Consider the following 9,813-nt stretch of genomic DNA (forward strand, 5'->3'; position numbering starts at 1 on the left):
AATAACATTGATAAATGTGTATGCTCCTCCAACAAGTGACTGGATATTTTATAAACGTGTTTTTGACTTAATGGTAAACTCACAGGGTGTGGTGATCTGTGGGGGTGATTTTAACATCAGGTTGAACCCTGCACTGGATTCATCCAGAGCAACTACCCAGAACAAACCCCTTATTAAGAGAGTGAAATCACTGATGGGTGAGTTGGGCATAATAGATGTATGGAGGGAACTACACTCCACCAGTAGAGACTACACACATTTCTCCTTCTCTCATTCTGTCTATTCAAGACTAGACTACTTCTTTACGTTTAGTGTAGATAGATTTAAAATTAAGGATTGCGACATAAAGACAATTGACCTGTCAGACCATAGCCCGATATCTATGTCCGCAATACTAGGAGGGAAAATCAAGAAAAAATTATGGAGATTGAACTCAAACATATTGAATGATCCAAAAATCAGAGAAAATTTAAGAAAGGAGATTCGAGATTATCTAGAATTTAATGACTCAGGGGAGGTGTTGCCTATAATCCTGTGGGACACATTGGATTATTTCCCTCTCAATACGGCCTTGTATTGAGAGGGAAAATTATATCCATTACCACACATATGAAGAAACTTAAGGGACAAAGACTGTCTGACCTTCAGGGAAAATTAAAACAGCTACAAGCTTCTAACAGTAAAAAAATCAGCTCAACCTCGAAAGAGGAAATAAAAAAATTACAGAGTGAAATTGACGACATTTATACTCAAGAAACACAGAAGAAATTGGTCTTCCTGAAACAAAGGAATTATGAAGTGGGGGGTAAACCTGCAAAACTCTTAGCATACAAGCTACGTAAACAACAGGTGGATAACACAATTTATAAAATAAAGAACCCGATAATAAAGGTTGTGGAAACTAAGTTAGGAAAAATTCAAGAGAGCTTTGAAACATTTTACAGGATGTTATACTCCCAGCCTCAGGCCTCTGACGAAACACAAATTGAAGCCTTCTTAAACTCCCTTGACCTACCTAAAGTTACAAACTCACAAAACGAAAATTTAATACGACCAATATCAATCACTGAAATAAATTTGGCTATCTCTAAATTGAAGGCTGGAAAGTCCCCAGGTGCAAATGGCTACACCACCGAGTGGTATGGGTCCTTTAAACCTGAGTTATCCTCTCTACTACTTAACACATTTAATTGGGTCTTACAGAAAGGAGAAATACCACCCTCCTGGAGGGAAGCAACCATCTCAGTCATTCCCGAAGAGGACAAAGACAGGCAGGAGTGTGGTAACTACTGACCGATTAGTGTCCTTAATCTAGATTATAAATTATTTACATCCATTCTGGCTCGCAGACTAGAAACAATTCTACCTGATCTCATCCATTTAGATCAAACTGGATTCATCCAGCAGAGACAAACTCTGGATAACATAAGAAGAACATTACACATACTAGACCAGACAAACAAAGACAAAACTAAATCATTGATAGTGGGATTAGACGCTGAGAAAGCCTTCGATTCGGTTCGATGGGTATTTCTGTATAAAGTGATGGGAAAGTTTGGCTTTCAAGATAAATTTATTAGAACAATACAGTCCCTATATAATAAACCCACGGCTCGTATAAAGATTAATGGGGATCTCTCTGACTCCTTTGTCTTGGAGAGGGGAACGAGACAGGGATGTCCGATCTCGCCTCTACTTTTCGCTTTATTTATCGAACCCCTGGGCCAATTGATAAGACAAAGTGAAGTTGTCAAAGGTATTACCATAGCAGGGACTGAACAGAGAGTAGCGATGTTCGCAGATGATGTTTTGGTGTTCTTGGAGGAGCCTGACGAATCATTTATAGGATTGATGACACTACTGGAGGATTTTGGGAAATTATCAGGTTATAAACTCAACATCTTAAAAACACAGGTCATGACTTTAAACTGTAGTGCCCCAAGAAATCTACAGAATAAACTTAATCTCAAATGGGAAGCCAATTCAATAAGATATTTAGGCATTAATTTGACTAAGGATCTCTCAAAACTATCACAGGCAAATTATGGACCATTATCCTCAAAAATAAAATCGGATTTGCACAGATGGAACCTCATCCCCTTTCTCAGTTTGAATTCAAGGGTAAGTGCAGTCAAAATTAATATCCTCCCCCGCCTATTATACATCTTTAGGACTCTACCAGTAGAGGTGAACGATAATCAATTCAGGGAGTTGGATAAATGGATTTCTCGCTTCATCTGGCAAGGAAAGAAGCCGCGGATCCGGTTTACCACTTTACAACTAGGAAAGGAGAGCGGAGGGATTGCACTTCCTTGTTTAAGAAATTATTACTATGCCTCACAACTTATTCCCTTACTGCACTGGTGCAATGGGGAATACAGGGCCAGGTGGAAAGAATTAGAATCTGGTTTGAACACTGCGTTTCCCCTTGAAGCCACAATTGCTGATAGAGGACTGGCAGCTAAATTGGAAAACATAAACAACCCCTGGATTAATCAAACACTGAAAATATGGCAGAAAGTAGTTAAAGCTTGTGGAATCCAGAAGATGCTAAAACTTTTTAGATGCTGTGCCTATGATACACAATTTTTACCCAATAGGGGAGATAAAAGATTTGTATCCTGGGTCGAGAAGGGTCTCACAACCTATCTCTCCTTTACACATAAAGGCGCAATACAAAGTTTTCAGTGTTTAAAGGCCAAGCATGATCTACAACAAAATGATTTCTGATTCCTCCAAATTCGTGACTATTTCAACCAAAAATGTAAAACTACAGACTTATCAGCAGCAGAATTAGCATTCTACAAAATCTTGAAATCAGCCTCCAGCTCAATTCTGAAAAAAAGCATTTCTAGATTATATGATTCACTGTTTCATGCTACTAATGAAAATACACTTCATATTAAAGAAAAATGGGAAAAAGAGGCAGGAATGAGGCATCCACAACACATTAAATACAGTGTTTAAGTGTCAAGTTCCCTTCAATTTTGAAAATCTGTATCTGGGTCGTGTTGTGTGCATGACACTAAGGAGGGACATAAAGCTGCTTCAGGCCCTTTTGGCTGCAAGTAAAAAATCCATCACCAGAAAGTGGTTAAATCCAACACCACCTACAATTAATGATTGGCACGGAATAATTCTGGAAATATTCAAGATGGAAAAGTTGACCTATTGTTTGAGGACCCAAAAAGATAAGTTTGACCAAATTTGGGAAAAATGGATTGAATTCATAACTCCAACTCGAGCAGACTTTATATGATCCCTCTGAAGTATTTATTCATTCATTTATCACCTTTTCCTGGATAAAAATCATAATAAGTAGGCTCCCTCACTAAATTGTATATAGTTGTCATATTAAGACTGTTAGTCTGATGTTTACCAAATGATAACCCCAGGTATGCAGGCTGTAAACATGTGGGAGGAAGTGAGGGTTGAATGTGTGTGTGCGCGTGGGTATCTGAATGTACTAAACCTTCTATATCGAATGGACTATACAACAACACGTTTCCAGGATTATGAATATGGAGGTTCACGAAGGACCAGGAGGACTATCCTATACCACACAAATTATGACTCCTGCAGACTCTTTTGATCACCTGTAAGCACAACTGAGTGGGGGAAAAATGGAAAAAGGGAATAGGTCTATGGAAAACAGTGATTTCATATTTTTGTGCTGATATTTGCTTGTAAATGCCTTTTCCAAACAAAATAAAAAATTACAAAAAAAAGAAAGATCCAGTGAAGGAAGAAAAATATCTATTGTTGAATTTACTGCTGTACTGTCCAGTCTGAACTCTTATCTCTCACTCTTATAGCTACAAACTTATACAGAGGAAAGTCAAAATAAGAACTACAGCTTAATGTGCCAGTTGTTCTATTTCACGTTCTGGGAATCATCCTAGCTCATCCTCTGTCTCTGTGATTCTGGTAAAGTGTGACTTGGCTACATGTGATGATGTCTTCACATGGGTTCTGGTTGGTCACTTCAAGCCAAAAGTCCAAGGCCGATTTTTATTCCCACTCCATCCCTGAATATTAGGAAACACTTAGAAATACAGCTACTAATAGAGGTTATCAGGAGCATATATCTAACTATCTAATCTATAAAGCAACAGTCTCTGTCTGTGTGTAGAACATTAACAAAGTAAAGGAACAACATTTTGATTTGGGGGAGGTTTATGCTCACTTTGGGACGGTTAAAACTGTTGTTCCAGACGGTTCAGGACGGTGGTGAACAGAGTTAGTGTGGAGCCCTGATAAAAACCTACAAACTTTAGGAAACTATAGAACAAACTAGTAAAGAGTAAAAACAATAATTTTAATAAAAGCTCTTTGAAACAGCAAAACTGAATTCTGTAGTTCACGACGATCAGAAACATTACTGACAAATAATTTATCATCTCTAGCAGCATCAGTGATTTAGAACACCACATTCTAACTCTGTGAAATGGTTAATTGACGAGGCAGGTGAAGCACAGATTCTTCCGCTGGTCTCTGGCTTCTACAGATAAACCGTTTCACCGTCATCTGATAACTGCTCCTCTGAAATCACAGGTTTCACTCAGTTTTTACCATTTCTCAACACCTGTGCTCACACCTGCTCCGCCCTCTCTGCGCGCTCACATCTTGACTTTTGAGACTGTGGAGGCGGGGACAATGGCTGATGTTTCCACTCCTGTGATTGGTCATTTTCAAGCTGTATCGGACGTCAATGTTGCCGCCATATTGGACCTGGAAGGCCTGTGAAAAACTAGGAGGAAACAGGAGAGACGTTTACATTTCTCAACCGATTTTAACGGTTTACGTGGAGCAGGAAAGTTTTTATCTTCAGTTACTCAGATATTTGATAGAAGAGAGAGAGTGACATGATATGAACCATATACATGGTGGAAAATATAATGTATTTCTTAAAATCTTTATTAAACATTTTCAAATGAACAGGCATCATCACCATTAAACACATATAATAATTTCAAGCAGCTCACTTTACCAAACTAATACAAATAGTAAACACCCACAAACAGTGTGGTTGTCAGTTTATTAACACCTAAACTACATCAGTTTAATATCAGTGCTGCAATAAATTCATTCATGAAGGTTGTAATGTTCAATTTTTGTTGAAACTGTTAAAGAGGTGATGGAACTGTATTATTTTGGAGGCTGCTGTTGAACTGTTTTGCATTGGAGAGAGGTGTGTATGTTGTTTAGACTATGCTCAATGATTTGACTGTGGTGGACAAAATAACAGAAGCACCTGTCAATACAGTGCAGTTCAACAGCAGCACCGCCTGTACCCTCGATAGTTATCTCACAGCTGAATCAGTAACACATAAATACACAGTCACACATTCATCATAGTCAAACACTGTAAAAGACGATGTCATTGATCAACCTTCATAATAAGAATGATATCTGACCCCTGACCTTTCACCCTCAGAACGTGGCTGTAGCTCAGGACCAGTGCCTCCTGTCACACTGAGCAGTAAATCATTTCAGTCACCTGATGAGCTTTACTGTAACAGCTGATGTGGTAATAAAGCAGGAAGGAGCTGAAGTTCTGAATGAAGTGTAGCAGATGGATTCACTGATGTGAAAATCAGTCAAAGCTTCTTCAGTAGAAACACAGACGACATTTCACTGAGCTTCACTGGAGTCAAATGTCTCAACACAAACACATTTTAATACACAAACATCAGAAAAATATGTTATACAGCCAAACAAAACAAACAACACACTGATACACACTGACAACACAGACACACTGAGGGCACACAGTTGTGTAAGGGCTAACACTAACTAGCTAATGCTAGTAAGAAAATGTGGCTGTTGTTCACTTGTTGGTCTCATTGATTCTGGAGGCAGGATGATTGACAGGTGAAGAGACGCTGGAGACAACAGACACACAATGACACACAAACACAACAACATGTCACAACTGGTCAAGAAACAGTTTTCACACAGGAAAAAGACTGATGTTCTGCTTCTCTTCATTCTATGACACTTTATATATAATATAATGATATATTTTTAAATCATCAGTGAATCTTCTGATTATTTTCTTGTAATCACTTTGTCAATAAAAGGTCCACACAGGCGACAGTTGTTCAGGTTCCTCTCAGGTCTGACTTCAGATCTGAGGGTTCATTGATCAAACAGCTGATGGCTGCAGCTCCGTGAGAAAAGCAGCTTCTAAAACAGATTCAGTTCATTTCACTGAAACGTCCTCATTTAAATCAAGCTGAGACCCAAAGAGGTGAAATGATCTGAACTCGACCCTGAGCCGGTGCAGCGAGGAGTGAACAGACACGTCTCGGAGCTGGAGTCGGTGCAGGTCAGTAAATCAAACACCTGGACACAGAATCAGCCCACCTGAGGTCCTGCTGTGATGTCAGATAAAGTCCGTCCTCTGACTGATGAGAACATCCAGATGTTTTCCAGATGACAGTTCCTTTACCTTGATCAAGTGGTCCTAAACATTTCACAAATGTGGGCTCACTACTGTTGAACTGTCTAGAACCACTGGACCAAAGAGGATCAGCAGCAGCGGCGTCCGTCCGGCTCCGGAGTGACGCTCTGATCCGCCTCCTCCACATTTTATACCTGAGCCTCCTCAGTGAGGAGGCGTGAAGGTCCGACCGGTCCGACCAGTGGGGGCGGGTGGGGTGGGGGGGCAGGTGATGACACACCTGAGATGCCTTCACGTGGACTCAACTCACCTGCTCCACCTGTTTGTTCACCTGCTCACCCGTCTGTCAGTCTGAGTGTCGTTCAAACACTCTGAACTTTATCGTCTGTCACAGTTTCCAAAGATACAGAATGAACATGAGCCACATTGATCTGGGTTTAACGGGTCAAACAGATCCAGATTTATGTTCTGTTCATTCTTAACAGTTAATATTTCATCAGTACATATGAGGTATTTATTATCAATGAGGCAGAGTGGGCGACTGTGGAAGGTTCAGAGAGTGGGAAACCATTTGTGGTCAAAGACGCCAGAATTAAACATGAGAACATCTGTGTGAAAATCTGAGAACATCTGTGTAAATATCTGAAAACATCTGTGTGAAAATCTGAAAACATCTGTGTGAAAATCAGGGCAGGGAGACATGTTTTTTGTTTTTCTGTGGTTTTTCGATCGTCGTCCAGACACATGAGCTCTTCATACAGAGGCTCCGTCTTTTCTTTGCTGTGTTCTGTTTTGCTCTGAAACATCATGTGTGATCAGGTGTGTCCAGGTCATGTGACCTAATCATCATCATGTGTTCAGCTCATTTGACCTTTTCATTCTCAGGAATTTGTGAAACAGTCGTCCTCAGATGAAAGCAGGACTCACAGGTGTGTTCAGGTGAACAGGAAGTGAAACAGGTTGTTTGGCTGCATTCCTCTGATGGCGAACCTGACATCAGCAGCGTCACACAGGTGAGTCATACCTGTTGGTTTGCTTCATTCATGTTTCACTTTAAAATACATTTCGAGTTTTACAGTTTTTTACAGTCACTAACTCTCAGTCAGATCAGTGTGGGTCTGCCAACCAGTCATGACCAGATATGTGTTTTGTGTGGTCACAGTGACCTTTGACCTTTGGCCACCAAGTGCAGGCGCAGAGGCATCAAAATGCATGAACTCTTAACTGTGACTGAGGCCTGATTCCAGTTGCTGAGGCCAGGTGAGGCTGTGACAGTGTCTGCAGAAGGGTCAGGACGGATCAGGCTACAGACAGCGTCTCTCCCAGCTGCACTGAAGACAGGACAGAGGAGGACAAACACACCTGATGTATTTCTGCTGGGAGACAGATGTTGTCAGGGCTCTGTTCCAGGGGTGGATCCTCAAATGTGGATCAGTGTTGTTGCATTAGTGTGACAGTGTTATGGATGTGGGATTAACTGATGTGCTGAGGTGAGTTAGTGACAGATGATAAAGATTCAGGGATGAAGATACAAACAAATATAATTATTTATTTATTTTATTTGTATATATGTCTTTGTTGCTGTTGTTTTTATCTTGTTTGTTCTGAAGTGTCCTTAAGTGTCTTGAAAGGCCCTTATAAATAAACGTATAATTATGATAATTATTATTATTATTATTGTTATTATTACTATTATTATCATTAGCCTTTGTTGTCATTGTACAAGAATACAACAAGCACCAAGCCAGAGAGCTAAGAGCCACTGTGTCCGTGCACGCCGCCATCTTGGCCTGTAGAGGAGTAAATCCAGACACTGAACTCACCAACATCCAGCCTCTGTCCTTTTAGCCTCTGTTGGCTCCTCATCAGCTGACTTGACTCCTTCTTCACACTGTGTCATGAGCAACAACCATTTGTGTGAAATGTGTGAAACTAACTAAACAAAGTGAGCAGCACAGACTGAGAGACATCCACAGTGACTGTGTAAATAAGTAAATATCTAAAGCTTCTGTGGATTTCATGTTTCTGGAGAGAAACTCCAGAAACATGAATCACAAGTGAAACATTCACTTGTGATTCAGGTTTTTCTCCACCAGAGCTCAGACTGACTCTGCTGTGGGCGTCACACCGGGCTCCACCCTCAGACGCTCAGACTCAAATAAACCTCCACCACCCCAGTCTGTCGTTCAAGAACATTAAAGCTCCACACAGTTTAAAGGTGGATGTCCATGTCAATTCTGATTCTGATGTGTTTTATTATGAACCAGTGAGACCAGCTGAGTTCTGACTAACTGCTTTATCATGACTCAAGTTTAACTCCTCCACACCAATGTAATACCAGATGTCGCTGTTTAGACTTCAAAACATGGACACACATGATTCACACTGATTCAGTGTTTCAGAGAGCCCGACACCAAACCCCTCACTGCTCCTCTTCACTCTCTTATTGCCCCACACAGGTTTCTGGAGCTTCACTTGTTCACACGTTACAGTGACTAGAATTCGCTGACCTTAATCCTGACCCTCAAGATCAGAGTCATGTTTGATATGAAGCTGGTGTCTGAGCTCTCTGGGACAATAGTCAATAAAATGTATATTTTATATGACAGAGACCCTGTGTTGTTTAACATGAAGGATGTGAACGTGGCCGACACAGAGCTGTGAAAACAACACTGTTCAGATTCACATCTGATTAACATCTGTGAAATCTCAACAGGGAAGCTGCCACCAGTTTATCATCAGCTGATGAAGATCATATCAAGCACTGATACGTACCTCACCGCACTGCACTGTAAAAACTGATCCTCTGCTTTCAACATCTTCCAAATACTTTTATACGTTTTATGAATTTCTTGGTATTTTGAGTTGGAAAAAGTCAATAAAAGAAAATACAGATACAAAGTCAAAACATGTCTTTGTTGTTGTGATGGACTTTGTTCTGATGGCTGGTCCTGATTGGCTCCTGAAGACTGCAGGCTGACACAGACAGGTGTGTCTGTGTTACCTGTCGACTAGCAGTGTGGTCCAGTCCTCCACTGAGGTCCAGCCTGGAACAGACCTTCATGTTTCAGAGGGTCAGTTTGCTCCAGAACATTGTGGATCTAATCTATCAGTGTAACAGGAAGGCTGAAGGAATCAAAAGGAATCAGTGTCAGATTCTGATGAATGATCCTGATCAGTGTCCAGAAGAATGAACGCAGTGTGACTTCCTGCTAACTGAGCACAGCCCAGTCAGACCAGTGAGACCGGCTCAGCATGAAGAGTACTCAGTACGCAGTACTCTGATATTATCTGCCCTCAGTGATGTAAATGAAGTGTAGATATGATCAGCAATGAGTCATCACCTGTACTCCACAGCAGCGTTGGGTGTGCTCCAACAAACAGGTGTAGCTCACATTAATCTTTCA

Source organism: Trachinotus anak, unplaced genomic scaffold, assembly GCF_046630095.1.
Source record: "Trachinotus anak isolate AG129_WGS33_773 ecotype Australia unplaced genomic scaffold, CSIRO_AGI_Tana_v1 ptg000031l, whole genome shotgun sequence".
NCBI classification, from domain to species: domain Eukaryota; kingdom Metazoa; phylum Chordata; class Actinopteri; order Carangiformes; family Carangidae; genus Trachinotus; species Trachinotus anak.